The following is a 20,704-nucleotide window of genomic DNA, read 5'->3' on the forward strand; positions in this document are numbered from 1 at the left end:
TACCAACTTAATGATCCTTGGAAATATGTATATAGAGTTTACATCTCTATCTCTTCTCAATCAGAAAGTCTAGACAATAGAGTCCGCGAACCTGATTGTTAAGAAGAGTGCTTGGACGATCTCAAAAATCAATAACTAAGATCAATCTAGTTGTATCCAAATAATAGAATCGGAATATTTGCAAGTAATAAACTTGTTATCTATATTTAAAGATACGAATTGTAAAAGAAACAAGTCACCTAATCGATCACAATTATATGGACGTATCTTCTAAGATTGAATGCTTTACTACTTGTGTAAATCCTATTATAAAGATAAACAATGTAATGCGGAAAAGGAAAAACACAAGACACCAGAATTTTTGTTAACGAGGAAACCACAACAGGAAAAAAAAAGGGACCTCCTCCAGATTTGAACACCAAATTGTATTAAGACGCTTCAGACACTAGCCTACATAAGACTTCAGACTGGAATGTAGTTGAGACTGAACCCACCCTCCAAACGATTCGGTTGTAGTCACGCTACTTACGTCTCTTGAACCTCGCAAGGCTCTACGCAATTGGTTCCCTTAATTGAGATCCTTTACAACCTAAGAGTTGCTTCAACCTAAGTGAAGACTTTTGATACCAATATGCCTCTAAAAGATAAGTCTATTTGGTTTCCCTTTTGATTTTTTTCAATATAGGTTTGGAAATATATTTCAATAGACAAAGTCCAACAAACCTCATGAATCCAGAACACTTACAGTCGATATAGGTTTGGAAATATATGTTAATCTTGGGCATGGGCATGAAAGACCAACCCTACGGTCCTGGGCATCTAGAAATTGATCCAAGGCATGCCAAATTTAAACTTGGGCATGGGCATGAAAGCACAACCCTACGGTCTTGGGAATCTCAAAATTGATCCTAGGCATGTCCAATTTAAACTTGGGCATGTCAAATTGAATCTTGGGCATTGATAGACACATTTTTGTGTCAGATTTGTCTCGATTCTATATATTGTTAGGGCTCATTTTTGTACTTATTATGGTGTTTTATTTATTTGTAGGTATTTTTGGCCAATAAACATTTTTGGAAAAAATTGGCTCGAAAAGTTGTCGGAAAGCACCCGGAGGACATTTGCTATTCGGACTCTCACTTTGGATAAGGGGTAACCTAATTGCACCCCTACTCTGGATAAGGGGCAACCATCTTCAACATTTCAAAAACCATGTTTTTGGCGGGAAAATAGGTGCAGTGAAGAACAGTTTTGGCAATCGTGATTTGGAGGAGTTTGAGGTCGATTAAACCTCTGATTTTCATAGGATAGACTTCTTATGGGTCTACGAATCTTATATGGGTGTTTAAATCGATTAGACTGGGCTCAATCGACGGATTTTTCTCACAACAGAAAATATGGAAAGTCACGTGTGTGACCTATTTTAGGGACTTTTAGAGAGATTAAAGCGCTGTAAACCTTCCCAAAGATTTGTATCTATCTAAGGAAGAGTTTATAATAAAAAGGAAAGCTCAGAAACGCGTAGAAATTCTAAAACAAGAAATTGTCGCAACTTGGCCGTGAAGAGAAGGAAAGAGATTTTGGAAGATTTGAGAGAGATTTAATCGGTATTTTTGATATAAATAGATGTCTTGGGTCATATAGAAGAGGTGTCGAGATTTTGGGAACCTAAGGAGAGCCAGAGAACAAGAAATCAGAGCTTTACCAAACTCTGTTTCTGCTGCTGCTGCTTCTAGAGAAGAAGAACGCGAAGAACATTGATGCACGGGAAACAGTCGCAGAACAGTGTCGTTGTTTAACAGCTGAAGAACATTAAGTTGTGCAGGGCAGTCGTATTCTAGGTTCTTAAAATCAGCGACAAAGCAACAGTTTTTCTGTAACAGTTCCATTGTAACAGCTGTTTTGCAACACCAATACACTGTTGCAAACAGTCTGTGTTATTAATTTTCACTCTTTTAATCATCTTTTGAGCAACAAACACATATTTTGAGATCATGATTAATATGAGGAGATAAACCCCATTGCTGAGGCGATAGAGGAAGCTATTTTTCCAACAAAAAGTGGTATATTCTATTTTATCTTTTTATTTGCAATAATTATATGATTATTTGCCTTGAACTGTTATTGAATATGATTTTTATTTGAGTGATTGTGATCTATTTGGATGGAGTATGCTTAGTTTTAAGACTTTTGATGCTTCATACTTGGTATTTACAATTATTACTTTTCAAAATCTACTTGTTGCAATATTTTAGAATCAAATTAAACAAGAAAATTGCATAAATATAAGTATTGGTTTAATCACTTTGAACTTGGAAAATAGTGGAATCTTAGCCTCAGTGTTTCTTTTAGTATTGATATCATCTTTGATTGAGTTTGCTATAGTTTTTAGTGAGTTTTCTATTTTAATATTAGAATTTAAGTCTAATTAATATCCTTCACAAGTCTGAGAATCGAACCACTTTTACCACTATCTACAAATCACATCAATTTTTGGCGCCGCCGACGCGGACTTGTTTTTAGGGCTTTAGATTTATTTTATTTATTTATTTATTTATTATTATTATTTTTGTCCTTTTCTATGTTTTTGGGTATTTATCTTGTGTCTACAGGTTCTGGATCATAAAGAAAATTGAGCCAAGGAGTTTGGTGATTTCATAAAGACTTGGAGCTAAAGATTAAAGCAAAAATAACAGAAAAGAAGACAATTTTATTTTAGACAATTTTAGTTTAGGGTTTGTTTATTTTATTTTATTTAAAAAAAAAAAAAAACAAAACAAAACTGTATTAGGGTTTATTATTTTTGTAATTTTTCTTTATTTTTTTGGACTTTTGGACTTTGGGACATTATTTTTTTTTATTACCCTACAGAAGGGTACTTTAAATATAAACTGTTTGCAGAGAAGGAGGACAATTACGATATTGTCTCTGCACCTTGGGTTCGTACAGTAGACATTGGAGTCAGTGGCCCGAGTCGACTACAACCGATTCATCCCCCGTCTGGAATGGGAGGTAAGATTCTAAACACTCGCGAATCCCCCGTCAGCGAGTTATTGGACTCCTTCGTATGCATATATGTTGAGGACTGAATACGAACATTTATATTTCTAGTAAAGGGCATGGCCTGGCCATACAAGATAAGGGTTTGGATTTCATCACCGTTCTCTTCTTGCCCGCTTTAAGAACACGTAACCTACGCGAACCTAAGCCTAAATTTTTTACTAGAACGAGACCGATAGGGTAACGAGCTTAACAGGAAAGTCATTCGAAAAATATTGGTTACTCTTTTAAGCATACTTCGAAGTTCTTGACGGTTTCTGTAAGTTAAATGCGTGAATGCGCCGCCTTGTAATACCGGTGAGGCCTTGGGTATCAAAGCTCCACCGAGCTTCCCTCGCCTCTATTCAACTTACTTTAACTCGGATTGATTCCAGAGGGGTTTGCTTAAATTGTAACGAATTCCCGTTCGAAGGATTAGAAGCTGGTCTAGAAACAATCTAAGTGGAGCCATCATGCTTTTTTTTTGCTAGAAATCAATAGGTTTGATTTGGTTGAGTCAGCCTTGATCTGTGTTTGCTTTACCCTTCCAATTTAGAAAATTCTATTGTATGCCTGAACGTAAAAGAGACGCACTAGGTAGATTTGGTAAAGAGAAACCTAGTAGTTCGAAGCGTCTCGATTACCTTAATCTAGAAAGTACGGCTTTTGAAGAGTCTGTTTTTGAACGTTCTTTGACTGAGGAGAGAATCCATGTTGCTCCGACAGCGCCAGAAATGACAACTTTGAAAGCTTTATTTAATCCAACTAGACCTACCCGTCCTTCTTGTATTAAGTTAGCTGAAACGGAGGTACCCTATGAACTGAAACCTGGGACCTTACAGATGCTCCCAATCTTTTTAGGGAAAGAAAATGAAAACCCTTATTACCATGTTAGGGATTTTGAGGAAATTTGTAGTACTCTAAGAATTATAGGCTTAGATGATGATGCTTTGAAACTTAGGTTATTCCCATTTTCCCTGAAAGATAAGGCCAAGTCGTGGCTGTATAGTTTGGACTCCGAGTCAATAGAGACATATGAACAACTTACATCTGCCTTTTTCAATAAGTTTTTCCCTAGGCACAAAACATCGTCTATTAGGACGCAAATATGCACATTTTCACAACAAGAGGGAGAATCTTTATATAGGTATTTGGAAAGGTTCAATGATTTATTATCCCAGTGTCCTCATCATGGTTTAGAAAAGGTTAGGCTGATTCAGATCCTTTATGAGGGTCTAGATTATTTCACAACGACCATGGTTGAGTCTCTATGCACTGATGGATTTGAAAACCAAACTGTTGATGCGGCGATGGAATTTTTTAATGAAACCGCCGAAAAAACCCAGCAATGGGAAAATAGTAGGGCATCCCAGAAAACAATTCTTTTAAGTAGAGGAAACGTTAATAGGGTAGAAGGAGGCTACGAATCAGATGCCAAAATTGTTGTTATAGCAAAAAGGTTAGAAGCCTTATAAGTGGGCCAGACTAGTGGTAGAGTGGAGCCTTTTTGGGAAGGCCAGAATATTGAAGAGCAGACCAATGCTCTTTATAATAACACTAGATTTGATAACCGTCAAAAGATTGACCCATATTCAGAAACCTATAATCCTAGTTGGAGAAACCATCCGAACCTTTCGTGGTCTAAGGGCCAAAGTCAAGGTCAGTTAGTAATTCTAATGCTCCCCCAGGTTTTGGCTATACTAAGAATCCTTCAGGACTAGCTCAGTTTCAGAATCAGCCAGATAAGAAAATCCTAAGTTTAGAGGAATCTCTCGCCTTGTTAACTCAGCAAACTGCAAAATTCCAGTTATCCGTAGAACAGAGTTTACAAGCTAGTAACAGGATAGGACAAGAAAATAGTCAGGTTATTTCCGAGTTAAAAACCCAGGTTGGTCTGATAAGTGATTCTTTGAGAGAAAAAGGTAAGTTTCCTAGTCAAACACAACCCAACCCTAGAGGAGTTCATGAATTAGGTACAAAACCATCGAATCAATTGAATGCTGTTAGAACCCTTAGAAGTGGTAGAGTTGTAGACAATAAGGTAACCATGCCTGATAGTGAACATACTGTAGTTCCCCCCTCAGGATCTCACCTCTCAGAACCAGTAGCTGAAGAGACTGATAAAGTTTCTGATGATGTGAATTCGGTTCCTGAAAGGTCTGATTTTAGGCCTAGAGCCCCATTTCCTCAGCTATTAGTACCAACAAAGAAGGAATCGAACTTTAATGACATAGTGGCGGTTTTTAAGCAAGTTACCATAAACCTTCCCTTATTAGATGCAATTAGGCAAATTCCTGCTTATGCCAAGTTCCTTAAGGATATGTGTACGCGAAAGCGAAAACTTAACGTCCATAAGAAATCCTTTTTAGCTAGTCACATAAGTTCAATAATTCAGAACACCACAACTCCAAAGTACAAAGACCCAGGTTCTCCTACCATTGCTTGCACAATAGGTAACTTCCGGGTAGAAAAAGATTTACTTGACTTAGAAGCCAGTGTGAACTTACTGCCATTCCATGTATACTTACAGCTAGGACTTGGTGAAATGAAACCTACTCAGATGACACTGCAGTTAGCTGATAGGTCTGTTAAAATCCCTCGAGGTGTTATCGAGGATGTTCTTATTGAGGTCGACAAGTTTATTTATCCAGTGGATTTCGTGGTCCTAGATACCCAACCTGACCCAGGGAACCAGATACCTGTGATTTTAGGTCGCCCATTTTTAGATACGTCTAATGCGATCATTAACTGTCGAAATGGTGTGATGATTTTATCTTTTGGTAATATGAATATGGAGATGAACATTTTTCATGTCAGTAAGCAACCTCATGAGCTAGATGACACATGTGTTGAGGAGGTGAACATGATAGAAGCCTTAGTTCAGGAGTCATTACCAAACATCTTGTCTGAAGACCCATTAGAAAGTTGTCTATCCCATTTTGGTTTAGATTTTGACGACGATAGCACTATTGAACTGGTGAATGCTCTATTAGATTCTACCCCTGTGTTAGACACTGATAGATGGAAAGCTAGGTTCGAACCGTTACCAATTTCTGAGACTACCCTAATTCCTTCTTTAGAAGAGCCCCCAAAGTTGGACCTTAAACCACTACCCGATACTCTAAAGTATGTGTTTTTAGGCCCATCTGAGACTTTACCTGTGATTGTAGCTTCCAATTTGGATAGTGATCAGGAAAGTAGGCTAGTAAATGTACTTCAATACAATAAAGAAGCTTTAGGGTGGACTATAGCAGACATTAAGGGTATAAGTCCTACTGTGCGTATGCATCAGATTCATTTGGAGGAAGACTCCAAACCTTCTAGGGAGATGCAACGTCGACTGAACCCTAACATGAAAGAGGTAGTTCGAAAAGAGGTGCTTAATTTTTTAGATGCAGGTATTATTTACCCAATTTCAGACAGTAAGTGGGTCAGCCCTGTTCAGGTTGTCCCCGAGAAATCAGGTATCACTTTAGTCCAGAATGATAATAATGAATTAATCCCAACCCGAGTGACCACGGGATGGCATGTGTGTATTGAATATAGGAAATTGAACAAGGTCACAAGAAAGGATAACTTTCCCCTTCCTTTTATCGACCAAATGCTAGAGCGATTAGCTGGATATAGTCACTATTGATTCTTAGATGGCTACTCTGGTTATAATCAGATCGTTATTACCCCATAAGACCAAGAGAAAACCACTTTTACCTGTCCCTTTGGTACCTTTGCGTACAGACGCATGACTTTCGGGCTATGTAATGCCCCTGCAATTTTCAGTGTTGTATGATGAGCATATTTTCTGATATGGTAGAACGGTTCTTAGAGGTCTTTATGGATGATTTTTCAGTGTTTGGTTCATCTTTCGATGAGTGCTTGCATCATTTGACATTAGTGTTGACTAGGTGTAAGGAAAAAAATTTAGTGCTTAATTGGGAAAAATGCCATTTCATGGTTAAATTAGGAATTGTATTAGGGCACATCGTCTCTTCAAAGGGTATAGAGGTAGACAAAGCCAAAGTTGACCTTATTAAGACTTTACAGGTCCCAAAAACCGTAAATATTAGGTAATTCCTAGGGCATGCAGGTTTTTACCGTAGATTCATTAAGGATTTTAGCTTGATTTCTAGACCTCTTTGCAATTTGCTTGCAAAAGATGTTAAGTTTGTCTTTGATGATGCTTGTTTAGAGGCTTTTTAGAAGCTTAAAAATTTACTCACTACTGCCCCCGATAGTCCAGGCACCTAACTGGAACCTACCCTTTGAGATTATGTGTGATTCTTCAGATTATGCTATATGCGTCATTTTAGGACAACGAGAAAACAAATTACTTCATGTGATTTATTATGCTAGCAAAACTCTGAATGATTCTCAAATGAACTACACAACTACCGAGAATGAACTTTTATCCATCGTGTTTGCCTTGGATAAGTTTAGATCCTACCTATTAGGTTCTAATATCATAATCTATACAGATCATGCTGCTTTGAAATACCTTTTATCTAAGAAGGATACCAAACCTAGATTGATTAGATGGATCCTATTGTTACAGGAATTTTGACCAGACATTAGAGACAAAAAGGGTGCATAAAATGTAGTAGCAGACCACTTGTCTAGGCTAGTTGTTAGTTCCCCTAGTGATTCCCTTCCTATAAGGGATAACTTTCCTGATGAACAATTGTTCTCTGTTTCCCAATCACCTTGGTATGCAAATATAGTGAATTATCTTGTTACTGGTCAAACCCCTCAACATTGGGGTAAGCAAGATCGTTCTAGGTTTTTAGCCGAGGTTAAGCATTTCTTTTGGGACGATCCTTATCTGTTTAATTATTGTCCGAACCAGATTATTAGGAGATGTGTATCTGAGAGTGACCAGTCTAGCATTATCTCCTTTTGTCATGAACATGCATGTGGGGGTCATTTTAGTGCTAAGAAGACTGCTGCCAAGATTTTGCAGTGTAGATTTTACTGGCCTTCGTTATTTAAAGATTCCCATAGTCATTGTGTTTCTTGTGAGCGTTGCCAGAAGTTAGGAACCATTTACCGTAGAAATATGATGCCTTTGAACCCTATTTTAGTGATTGAGGTCTTTGATGTGTGGGGCATTGATTTTATGGGTCCATTTCCTATTTCGTTTGGTTATCTTTACATACTTGTCGCTGTAGACTATGTGTCTAAGTGGGTTGAGGCGGTTCCGTGTAAAACGAATGACCACAGGGTCGTAGTCCAGTTTTTGAAAGAGAATATACTTACAAGTTTTGGTATGCCGGGAGCTATAATTAGTGATGGAGGTTCACACTTTTGTAATAGACCGTTTGCTCTTTTAATGAAACAATACGGTATTATCCATAAAGTAGCAACCCCATATCACCCTCAGACTAGTGGTCAGGTAGAGGTTTCCAATAGGGAAATTAAACGTATTCTAGAGAAACAGTTAATCCAAATAGGAAAGACTGGTCGTCGAGGCTTACTGATGCCTTATGGGTTTACCGTACTGCGTTTAAGACACCCATTGGAATGTCACCTTATCTTTTAGTGTTTGGAAAGGCATGTCACCTGCCTATTGAGTTAGAGCATCGAGCCTATTGGACTATTAAGAACTTAATCTTTTCATTTGACAAGGCAGGAGCTCAAAGAAAGCTCCATCTCAATGAGTTGGACGAGATTCGTAGAGATGCATACGATAGTGCTAAGGAGTATAAGAACAAATTGAAACTTTTGCATGATAGGAATATTTTACGAAAGTCATTTTCTCCAGGTCAAAAAGTTCTTATGTATGACACTCGTTGGAATCTATTCCCCGGGAAGTTGCGCTCTCGGTGGACCGGTCCTTTTGTGGTCCGTACTGTTTTTCCTCATGGCGGTGTTGAGATTGAGACACCAGATGGTAGTAGTTCTTCGAAGGTTAACGGTCAGTGATTGAAGCCCTTTTTAGAGCCTTTTCCTACAGGTGATGTTGATGAGGTCCCTATGGAGGACCCTGTTTACCTTGATTGACCATCGAGGCGATTTTGTATGTTGTATAATATTTTTGTAGGTTTTTGGTTACACTTCATCCATGTACTATCTTTCCGACTTCTCTCTTAACTATTTCCTCATGTTACTTATATTTTTGGTACTGTTCTTTGATTAGAAACATTGAGGACAATGTTAGATTTAAGTTTGGGGGTGGGGTAGAACTTTTTGTTACCTTTTCGTTGCAATAAATAAACTCCAGAGCCTAGAAATTTATCCCTATTAAGGATGGCACTAACCAATCTAAGTGGATGGAAGCATTTTGGTTGTAGGAGTTGAGGAACCAATCTGACTAGATGGCAACATCTAAAGAGTCTATTCATAAAAGCACAGAGCTCAGGTGTTAGAAATAACATGATAGTTTCACCATATCTCGTTGAGTCCTTTTCACTTTTGTTTTTATTTTGTTTTGTTTTGTTTTTAAACTATGTTTCTCTAAGTGATTAGGTGGGGCTCACGATTCAAGTTGTTACCAATGCTAGGGTGAATTAGAGTGATTGAGATATATATATAAAAAAAGAGACCAGACCATCAGACCAACTGGAATAAATTCAATAAAGTCGACCACTGGAACCCTTGTATATTCCAGTTGTGTTGACCTAGAGTTAGGATTATCGACCACTGGTACCCTTGTATATGCCAGTATGCTGATATTAGTCAGACCGGTATCTCAGTCCATTAGGATAGGTTCATTTTGGCGTAGGCCTTCAGACAGATATGAGAAACACCGTTCACCTAGTAAACATCAAAACCATCTATGTTTTTATATATCCATCTTCTTGATCTATCCATGTGATTAGTTTTGAATCCGGATATTGATGTCCATAGTGCGACTATCTGAGTAGAGCTCTGTCACTTTATATGAATTTTAGTATGCTTGAGTGCAAAATCGTATACAACAATTGGAATTTCGCATCAGGGTACTTCCTCCTGTAGTCAATAAGTATGCCAACCAAGGAGATTATTTAGTGCCTTCCAAGGTTCTGTGTAGATAGCTAGGGTCTGGAGTATAAAGGTTTTGTGGATATACCTCTGCTAAGCCCTCCGGAGACAACACTCCGCCACTAGGGACACCTAGGGGTTTAAATGCTTATTGCATACGCTAAATGCAATCGACGATGCCTGCGACAGTGAGTTAGGATTTTATTTCTATTTTATTTTTGCTCGAGGACTAGCAAATAATAGGTTTGGGGGTATTTGATAGACACATTTTTGTGTCCGATTTGTCTCAATTCTATATATTGTTAGGGCTCATTTTTGTACTTATTATGGTGTTTGATTTATTTGTAGGTATTTTTGGCCAATAAACATTTTTGGAAAAAATTGGCTAGAAAAGTTGTCGGATAGCACCCGGAGGACATTTGATATTCGGACTCTCACTTTGGATAAGGGGTAACCTAATTACTAAGGGGCATCCCATTTCCGAGCAGTTGCTAATCGCACCCCTACTCTGGATAAGGGGCAACCATAGGATAAACTTCTTATGGGTCTAGGAATCTGATATGGGTGTTTAAATCGATTAGACTGGGCTCAATCGACGGATTTTTCTCACAACAGAAAATATGGAAAGTCACGTGTGTGACCTGTTTTAGGGACTTTTAGAGAGATTAAAGCGTTGTAAACCTTCCCAATGATTTGTATCCATCTAAGGAAGAGTTTAGAATAAAAAGGAAAGCTCAGAAACACGTAGAAATTCTAAAACAAGAAATTGCCGCAACTTGGCCGTGAAGAGAAGGAAAGAGATTTTGGAAGATTTGAGAGAGATTTAATCGGTATTTTTGATATAAATAGATGTCTTGGGTCATATAGAAGAGGTGTCGAGAGTTTGGGAACCTAAGGAGAGCCATAGAACAAGAAATCAGAGCTTTACCAAACTCTGTTTCTGCTGCTGCTGCTTCTAGAGAAGAAGAACGCGAAGAACATTGATGCACGGGAAACAGTCGCAGAACAGTGTCGTTGTTTAACAGCTGAAGAACATTAAGCTGTGCAGGGCAGTCGTACTCTAGGTTCTTAAAATCAGCGACAAAGCAACAGTTTTTCTGTAACAGTTCCATTGTAACAGCTGTTTTGCAACACCAATACACTGTTGCAAACAGTCTGTGTTATTAATTTTCACTCTTTTAATCATCTTTTGAGCAACAAACACATATTTTGAGATCATGATTAATATGAGGAGCTAAATCCCATTGCTGAGGCGATAGAAGAAGCTATTTTTCCAACAAAAAGTGGTATATTCTATTTTATCTTTTTATTTGCAATAATTATATGATTATTTGCCTTGAACTATTATTGAATATGATTTTTATTTGACTGATTATGATCTATTTCGATGGAGTATGCTTAATTTTAAGACTTTTGATGCTTCATACTTGGTATTTACAATTATTACTTTTGAAAATCTACTTGTTGCAATATTTTAGAATCAAATTAAACAAGAAAATTGCATAAATATAAGTATTGGTTTAATCACTTTGAACTTGGGAAATAGTGGAATCTTAGCCTCAGTGTTTTTTTTAGTATTGATATCATCTTTGATTGAGTTTGCTATAATTTTAGTGAGTTTTCTATTCTTTTATTAGAATTTAAGTCTAATTAATATCCTTCACAAGTCTGAGAATCGAACCACTTTTACCACTATCTACAAATCACATCAGGCATGGGCATGAAAGAACAAGCCTACGGTCTTAGGAATCTCAAAATTGATCATAGGCATGTCAAATTTAAACTTGGGCATGTCAATTTAATCATGGGCATGGGCATGAAAGTACAATCCTACGGTATTGGGCATCTCAAAATTGATCCTAGGCATGTCAAATTGAAACTTGGGCATGTCAAATTGAATCTTGGGCATGGGCATAAAAGAACAAGCCTACGGTCTTAGAAATCTCAAAATTGATCCTAGGCATGTCAAATTTAAACTTGTGCATGTCTAATTTAATCATGGGCATGGGGATCTCAAAGTTGATCCTAGGCATGTCAAACTTAAACTTGGGCATACTAAATTGAATGTTGGGCATGGGATTGAAAGCACAACCCTACGGTCTTGGGCATCTCAAAATTGATCCTAGGCATGTCAAATTTAAACTTGGGCATGTCAAATAAAATCTTCGGCATGGGAATGAAAGAACAGGCTTACGATCTAAGGAATCTCAAATTTGATCCTAGGCATGTCAATTTTAAACTTGGGCATGTCAATTACTTGCAATTGTATTAAGTTTTTTATATACAGGTTGCCGAACGAAAAAACTTGGTGGTGTACTTGGTACCCACTCCTTTTCAATATATATTGAAAAGACGGTGGTACCCAAATACACCACAATATTTAAATTATCCACCTATAAGTCCTTTTACCGAAAGTGATTGTCCATGGACAAAGTCTAGACAATACGACAAATAGGTATTCACACTTTGGGTGATCGTCTATGGATTCGAGATCGAGACAATACAACAATCAAAGCGTGATGACTTGATAATAGGTTCGGACTTAACCAAACTCTATAGGATCACTATCAAGTAAAGCGGAGTTAACGTTTGTGTATTTTACTTCTAATTATAATAAACACTTATAATTGCGGAACTAGAAAAGTAAAAGACACACAATTTTGTTAATGAGGAAACCGCAAATGCAGAAAAACCTCGGGACCTAGTTTAGAATTGAATACTCTCATATTAAGCCGCAATAAAAAATATAAACCAACTTCGTATAGTTGAGACCAAGCAACTAAATCTAGTTCACTTAGTTTCTTCAGTATCCCTGCGCTTCCGACATTTAATAAGTGCATGCAATGGAACAATTCCTTTGGATCGTGTTCCAAACAGTAAAGGAACAACAAATCTGTTTGGTAACAACTCTATTGATTTTTTTCCAGATAAAGATATCTCAAGTCATATGCAAAGGATCTTCCTTTTAAACTAATAAACTCCTTTGCCTGGTTAGATCAATCCAATCTCTATTACCTAAGTAATAAGATTCGGATTTGTAACAATCAAAATAGAACTCAAGAGAACTATTAGGTGTTACTGATCTCACACAACTAATCAATTGAATAAATCCGATTCTAGTTGGATCTCAGCTGATCAAGGCTTGTGCTACACAATGATATGAGAAACTAATAATAAATCTTCGTTGTCTTCAAATCTTCTTTAATCTTCAATTAAACATGCACAACACCACTTGAATCTCTTGTAATCAATGACGCACAAAAAGGAGTCTGTTAACAATGGATTATCACAAGATCTCTTTATATCTACAAACAGTTTTAAAGATCTCGTCGACACTTCGATCTAGTTTGAGTGAATCTTATATCAGAAGAGAAGATTCTCTAGAATAAACAAACTAGGTGCAATCAAAGTTCAACAACCGTTAATCAATCAAATCAATCGAAAATTAATAAACTGCAATTATCTAGTTTCCCATCAACGATACTCATAGAGATTCTTTGTCCCACATAAGTCTTTAAACGAGAAGTCGAAAAAAGATTTCGCCTAATTTAGGTACTTTCCTCTCCGGATAGACGGGTCCACTAGAAACAACAAAAAGATGAAGTTTGCCTGGCTCTTGGGATAGTTTGCTAGAAATGCAAACTTAGGTATTTATAGACCAAGGATGTTCGGACACCAAGGAATTTCCAAAACCGAAATTATTCTCAAGATATGCAATAAATACCCAAATCGGTTTTCATAATTCCTAGAAAAGCTTTGTCCAATATTTTCCAAAATCTCTCAATAAAAAATCTCCAATTAGTAAATGCACATTATTAATTTTTATTCTCTAGAGATATGCATTTAATTGCTGGTAATTAAAGCATATAAAACTAACAACCTTAATTAAAAGATTCTTAATTTATTTCGGATCGGGATCTCCTTGAGTAATTAAGGAATATCCTTGAACAATAGAAGATAAGAGTTACTGTTCGCATTCAAAGTGTGTTGACATCTTTTCTTTGTAAATCATCTTTCATATTTACAATCTTGTAATCGATTATACCACACTTCCAAACAAGTTTAGAATTAGTTCATCTATATTCCAAGACAACTATGTGATTGATCAAATATCAAATCACAATCATGGATTCAATCGGTTCTACCAATCACTGGGATCGGTTATACCTAAATATGGATTGCTTGTGATCGGACACACAAGTTACCAGGACCGGTTAAGTCAGTTACATGAATCGGTTACGTTAATTACCAGGACCGGTTACCATATACTCATGGTATTGCTTATGATCGGTTGCACAAGTCACTAGGATCGGTTACACCAATTACCAGGATTGGTTACACAACTTTTTTGTGATCGGTCACACCAATTACAAGACACGTTTAGGTACGGTTACTCGTATCTAAATGAAGTCACTTTTCATTTGTGTGTAACAAGCTAAGTTCGATCTAACGATTGAAAGGTATTAGCTTGAGTCTAATCAGGTTTTCATCTAACACTGAATATTGAATACTTTGTTACCAAGGTAACATTGATTGTAAACCCTGATTTGAAGACTATATAAGGGAGAAATCTAGCAACTGGGAAACCTAATCCCCACACCTCCTATGTGATACTAGTTGCGACTAGAGTCGATTCTCCTTTAACCTTAGGTTTTTCTAAAATCCTGTAGGTTAACGACTTGAAGACTTCATTGGGATTGTGAAGCCAGACCCAACTATTTTTTTTGTAGTTGCGTGTTCTGATCTTGTTGTTTTCTATTGCGATTGAGTACTATCTTCTCTAAGATTTGATCGAGATTTAATCTCCAATAGGCAAGATAAAAAGTAGTCAAAAACATCTTCGTCTCATCATTTGTGATTCCACAATATCTTGTTTCGCTACCATACGATTAAGATTATTGTGAGGTGATTGATATTTCTAGGCTGTTCTTTGGGAATATAAGTCTGGTATATGAATTTGTCCTGTTCACATTGATTTATCAAAAGATGGAACAAAACTCACAGGTATATCTGTGGGAGACAAATTTACATATTCAATAGAGTTTTCTGTGTGAGACAAATTGGTTTATCAAGTCTTCGACTTTGGGTCGTAGCAACTCTTAGTTTATGGTGAGATCAACTAAGGGAATCAAGTGCGCAGAATCCGGTGTGGTTCTAGAGGCGTAAGGAACGCGATTTTACCTTGATCAATGTGAGATTGGTTAGGGCTCAACTATATTCCAGTACCAAGTTAACTTGGAGTAGGCTAGTGTCTTTAGCGGCTTAATACAGTGTGTTGTTCAAATCTGGACTAGGTTCCGGGGTTTTTCCTGCATTTGCGGTTTCCTCGTTAACAATACTTCTGGTGTCTGTGTTATTTCTTTTCCACATTATATTTGTTTATATAATTGAAATATCACAGGTTGTGCGTAAGTTCAATCAATTGTGAATCCAACCTTTGGTTGTTGATTAAATTGATTGACACTTGGATATTGGTTTTTGGTACCGTCCAAGTTGTTTCTTATATTAATTAGGCTCACGGATTTTTATCTGTTTGATTTGCTGATTACATTAAGAAACAGAGATGTAACTCTTTGATATACTTTTCTTAAGATTGAGTATGATTGTCTAGTTGATTCTCTTAAAAGTATATTGGAGTTAGTCCATACAGAGTGTTAAGCGAAATATTGGGTATTTTTTTTAGACCCTGCTTTTTTAGGTATTATACCCTTGGCACATTTCCATACAAATAACCTGATTCTAGGGATCATATCCATATTTCAAAACATGCAAATTCACATCATAAGGCCGGTTCCTATTCACAACGACAAAAAGTTTCATTTGTAATACTAAATGGCCAGGAAAACCAGCTACACACCACCATGGGAAAAGGGTCAAGCGATGGAGTTCTTATTGAATGGTCTGGTGCATATCGCCTTCCATAGAGAGTTGATTTCCGACGTCGGAGATTTTCGCTCGATGATATTTTATCGTTAACGACTATTTGGCCCCTATTTCATTTCTAAATATACGCCCCACACTTCATCAATTTACTCACACCTATCATTAAATATTTTTTACACTATTTACCTATTTCTTTTATTTGTATTCACTATTTACTTACTTTATCTTTTACCTAGATTATTTTGATGAAAACATGCAAATTCATGTAGATCGGTTTAAATCACAACAAAAGAAGCATGTTCGGATATTACAAGAACTTGATGATGAGACAAATGAAGATAGAAAACCAAACAATACTATGATGTTGATACATTCGAGCCAAATACTAAAAACTCCAAAACCAAAAGAAGTATTCATAAGAATATATACGTATCGAGGGAGGGAGGGAGGGAAGGAGCAGTTTCCGCCAGAAGCTGATGCACAATTATTTTCTTCCCAAATATGTGTACTCTGACCAATATTTTCAACATCGATTCCACATGCCCGGAACTTGGTGATAAACATTACTAATGAGCTTCTTCAGGTAGAACCTCAATTTAGTTATCAATTTGATGTACGAATATTAGAGGTCATAGTCCTGAAAAAATGGTTACTTCGGTCCTAAGGATTGCAGGTTATGGAAAACCTGCAGATTAGAACGATGAGTACCTTCGTATGGGAAAAACAACTCCATACAAGTATCTTTCATTGTTTTGCAAGGTAATGATTAATCATTTTTTTCCAACATATTTATGAAACCAACCGAGAAAGATGTTAGAAAAATATTATAACAAACGAGGATGAGGGATTCCCAAAAATGCTAGGTAGTCTTGACTGTGTGCATTGGGTATGAAAGGAATGCCCTACTTACTACGTCGATAAATATAAGGGTCATCACCCAAAGCCAATTTTTATCCTTGAAGTTGTTGCTTCTTATGATTGTTGGATATGACACGTTTTTTTTTGTCTTTCGGGTTCATAAAAAGATATTAATATTTTTCACAAATCGCCTCTGTTTGAAGATCTAAAGTATGGAATTTGTCCCGAAGTCCATTTTAGAATCAACGACCGTCAACATACTCATGGGTGTTATCTTGTGGATGAGGTCTGTTCAAAATGCTCAACCTTAGTTCAATGTTACCGTCAACCCCCTGTCGGTGAATTGGATCGTTCATGCCGATACTTTATAGACAAATGGATTGGCGGAAGGATGTGGAATGGGCTTTTGGAATTATTGATAGATACATTTTTGTGTCCGATTTGTCTCGATTCTATATATTGTTAGGGCTCATTTTTGTACTTATTATGGTGTTTTATTTATTTGTAGGTATTTTTGGCCAATAAAGATTTTTCGAAAAAATTGGCTCGAAAAGTTGTCGGAAAGCACCCGGAGGACACTTGCTATTCGGACCCCCGGTTTGGATAAGGGGCACCCCCAGGACACCCCTTAAGGCAGCTGCTAAAGGCACCCTACTCTGGATAGGGGGCGACCCCCCTTTCTTCACAAATTCAAATTTCGAATTTGGCCGTAAAAAAACCCAGCATGCATGCAGATTAGGGTTCGCATTCTTGGGAAGATTTAAAGAGATTCAATCTCGGATTTTTGTTGAGCTGGACTTCCTAGAGCATAACAGGTCGGTATATGTGATTGGATCGAATGAATTGGGTTAGATCGACCGGGAGAAGGAAACAGGGGTGTTATGGTCACGGGTTGCTGTTGGAGTATTTTTCGACAATTCAGGGAGATTAAAGGCTAGAAAAGCTTCCCCAACATTCGTAGTTATCTAATAAAGAGTTTGGAAGTATTGGGAGAGGTCAAATACGCGTGAAGAGAGTTTGGCGGAAAGAAAACTCCGAAACTTGTTGTGGAGATAAACCAAGATTTTGGGGGAGATTTAATCGAGTTGTGGCCTATAAAAGGAGAGGGGATAAGTCATATAAGAAGTACGCAACCTTAGGAGAAGTTTGGAGGAGAATAGAGAGCCGAAATCACGAGTTGAAAATTGTTTTTTGCTGCTGCTGCACCAAGAACACGAAGAACATTGACGCACAAGCAACTGTCGCAGCAAACTATCGTTGTTTCACAGCAGTACCTATGTGTCGTTCATCACAGCGGTTGCATTAGGTCTTTAGCTACTATTTCTCCCTGTAACAGTGATTCTGCAACACCAACAAACTGTTGCGAATCGTCTGTATCATCACTTTTCATCTTTTTAATCATCTTTTGAGCCATAAACAATTATTTTGAGATCATGATTAATATGAGGAGCTAAACCCCATAGCTGAGGCGATAAAGGAAGCTATTTTTCCAACAAAAAGCGGTACAATCTATTTTACTTAATTTATTGCAATTATTATTATGATTATTTTCCTTGAACTATTATTGAATATGATTTTTATTTGAGTGATTGTGATCTATTTTTATGGAGTATGCTTAGTTTTAAGACTCTTGATGCTTCATACTTGGTACTTACAATTATTACTTTTGAAAATCTATTAGTTGCAATATTTTAGAATCAAATTAAACGAGAAAATTGCATGAATATAAATATTTGGACCAAATCACTTTGAACTTGAAAATAGTAGAATCTTAGCCTCAGTGTTCTTTTAATATTGATACCAACTTTGTCAGTGTTTGTTATAATTATCAGTGAGTTTTCTATTTAGTTTTGAATTTAAGTCTAAAGTTAATCGAATCACTTTTTACCACTATCTACAAATCACATCATATTTTGGCGCCGCCGAGGCGGACTTGTTTTTAGGGTTTTAGATTTATTTTATTTTATTTTATTATTTTTGTTCTTTTTTATGTTTTTGGGTATTTATCTTGTGTCTACAGATTCTGGATCATAAAGAAAATTGAGCCAAAGAGTTTGGTGATTTCATAAAGACTTGGAGCTAAAGATTAAAGCAAAAAGAACAGAAAAGAAGACAATTTTATTTTAGAATTTTAGTTTAGGGTTTGTTTATTTTCTTTTAGAAAAAAAAAACTGTATTAGGGTTTATTATTTTTGTAATTTTTCTTTTCTTTTTGGAATTTGGGACATTATTTTTTTATTATCCTACGGAAGGGTACTTTAAATATAAACTGTTTGCAGAGAAGGAGGACAATTACGATATTATCTCTGCACCTTGGGTTCGTACACTTGACATCGGAGTCAGTGGCCCGAGTCGACTACAACCGATTCATCCCCCGTCTGGAACGGGAGGTAAGATTCTAAACACTCGCGAATCCACTGTCAGCGAGTTACTGGACTCCTTCGTATGCATATATGTTGAGGACTGAATACAGACAGTTATTTTTCTAGTAAAGGGCAAGGCTTGGACATACAAGATAAGGGTTCGGATTTCATCACCGTTCTCTTCTTGCCCGCTTTAGGGACACGTAACCTACGCGAACCTAAGCCTAAAATTTTGACTAGAACGAGACCGATAGGGTAACAAGATTAACAGCAAAGTCATTCGAAAAATATTGGTTACTCTTTTAAGCATACTTCGAAGTTCTTGACGGTTTCTGTAAGTTGAATGCGTGACTGGCCGCCTTGTAATACCGGTGAGGCCTTGGGTATCAAAGCTCCACCGAGCTTCCCTCACCTCTATTCAACTTACTTTAACTCGGATTGATTCCAGAGGGGTTTGCTTAAATTGTAACGAATTCCCATTCTAAGGATTAAAAGCTGGTCTAGAAACAATCTAAGTGGAGCCATCATGCTTTTTGTTTGCTAGAAATCAATAGGTTTGATTTGGTTGAGTCGGCCTTGATCTGTGTTTGCTTACCCTTCCAATTTAGAAAACTCTATTGTATGCCTGAACGTAAAAGAGACGCACTAGGTAGATTTGTTAAAGAGAAACATAGTATTTCTAAGCGTCTCGATTACCTTAATCTAGAGAGTACGACTTTTGAAGAGTCTATTTTTGAACGTCCTTTGACTGAGGAGAGGATCTTGTTGCTCCGATAGCGCCAGAAATGGCAACTTTGAAATCTTTGTTGAATCCAACTAGGACTACTCGTCCCTCGTGTATCAGGTTAGCTGAGACGGAAGCAACTTATGAACTTAAACTTGGGACCTTACAGCTGCTCCCAATATTTTTAGGGAAAGAAAATGAAAACCCCTATTTCCATGTTAGGGACTTTGAGGAAATTTGTAGTACCCTCAGTATTAGAAACCTAGATGATGATGCTTTCAAACTTAGGTTATTCCCCTTTTCCCTGAAAGATAAAGCTAAATCGTGGCTATATAGTTTGGCTTCCGGGTCAATCGAAACGTCTGAACAACTTACATCTGCCTTTTTGAACAAGTTTTTCCCTAGACACAAAACATCGTCTATTAGGACGCAAATCTGCACGTTTTCTCAACAGGAGGGAGAAACTTTGTATAGGTATTTGGAAAGGTTCAATGATTTATTAGCCCAATGTCCTCATCATGGTTTAGAGAAGGTTATGTTAGTTCAGATCCTTTATGAGGGTTTGGATTATCCCACCACAACCACAGTAGAATCTATGTGTACTGGTGGATTTGAGAACCAAACAGTTGATGACGCGATGACATATTTGCATAAAGTCGCCGAAAAGACCCAACAATGGGAAAGTAGTAGGGGACCCCAGAAAACAATTCTTCTCGGCAGAGGAAACGTTAATAGGGTAGAAGGATGCTATGAATCATAGGCCAAAATTGCTGCTATAGCGAAAAGTTAGAAGATTTAGAAGTGGGTAACATTAGTGGTAGATTGGAGCCTTTTTGGGAAGGCCAGAATAATGAAGAGCAAGCCAATGCTCTATATAATAACA

At 37.1% G+C, this 20,704-nt stretch overlaps 2 pseudogenes; both read right to left on the reverse strand.

The window, feature by feature from the left end:
* Positions 1-4,137: 4,137 nt before the first annotated feature.
* LOC113362397 lies at positions 4,138-4,237 on the reverse strand (annotated as a pseudogene).
* A 16,009-nt stretch (positions 4,238-20,246) lies between these two features.
* Positions 20,247-20,346, reverse strand: LOC113362365 (annotated as a pseudogene).
* Positions 20,347-20,704: the final 358 nt, after the last annotated feature.

This window comes from Papaver somniferum, chromosome 3 (assembly GCF_003573695.1).
Source record: "Papaver somniferum cultivar HN1 chromosome 3, ASM357369v1, whole genome shotgun sequence".
In the NCBI taxonomy this organism is placed as follows: domain Eukaryota; kingdom Viridiplantae; phylum Streptophyta; class Magnoliopsida; order Ranunculales; family Papaveraceae; genus Papaver; species Papaver somniferum.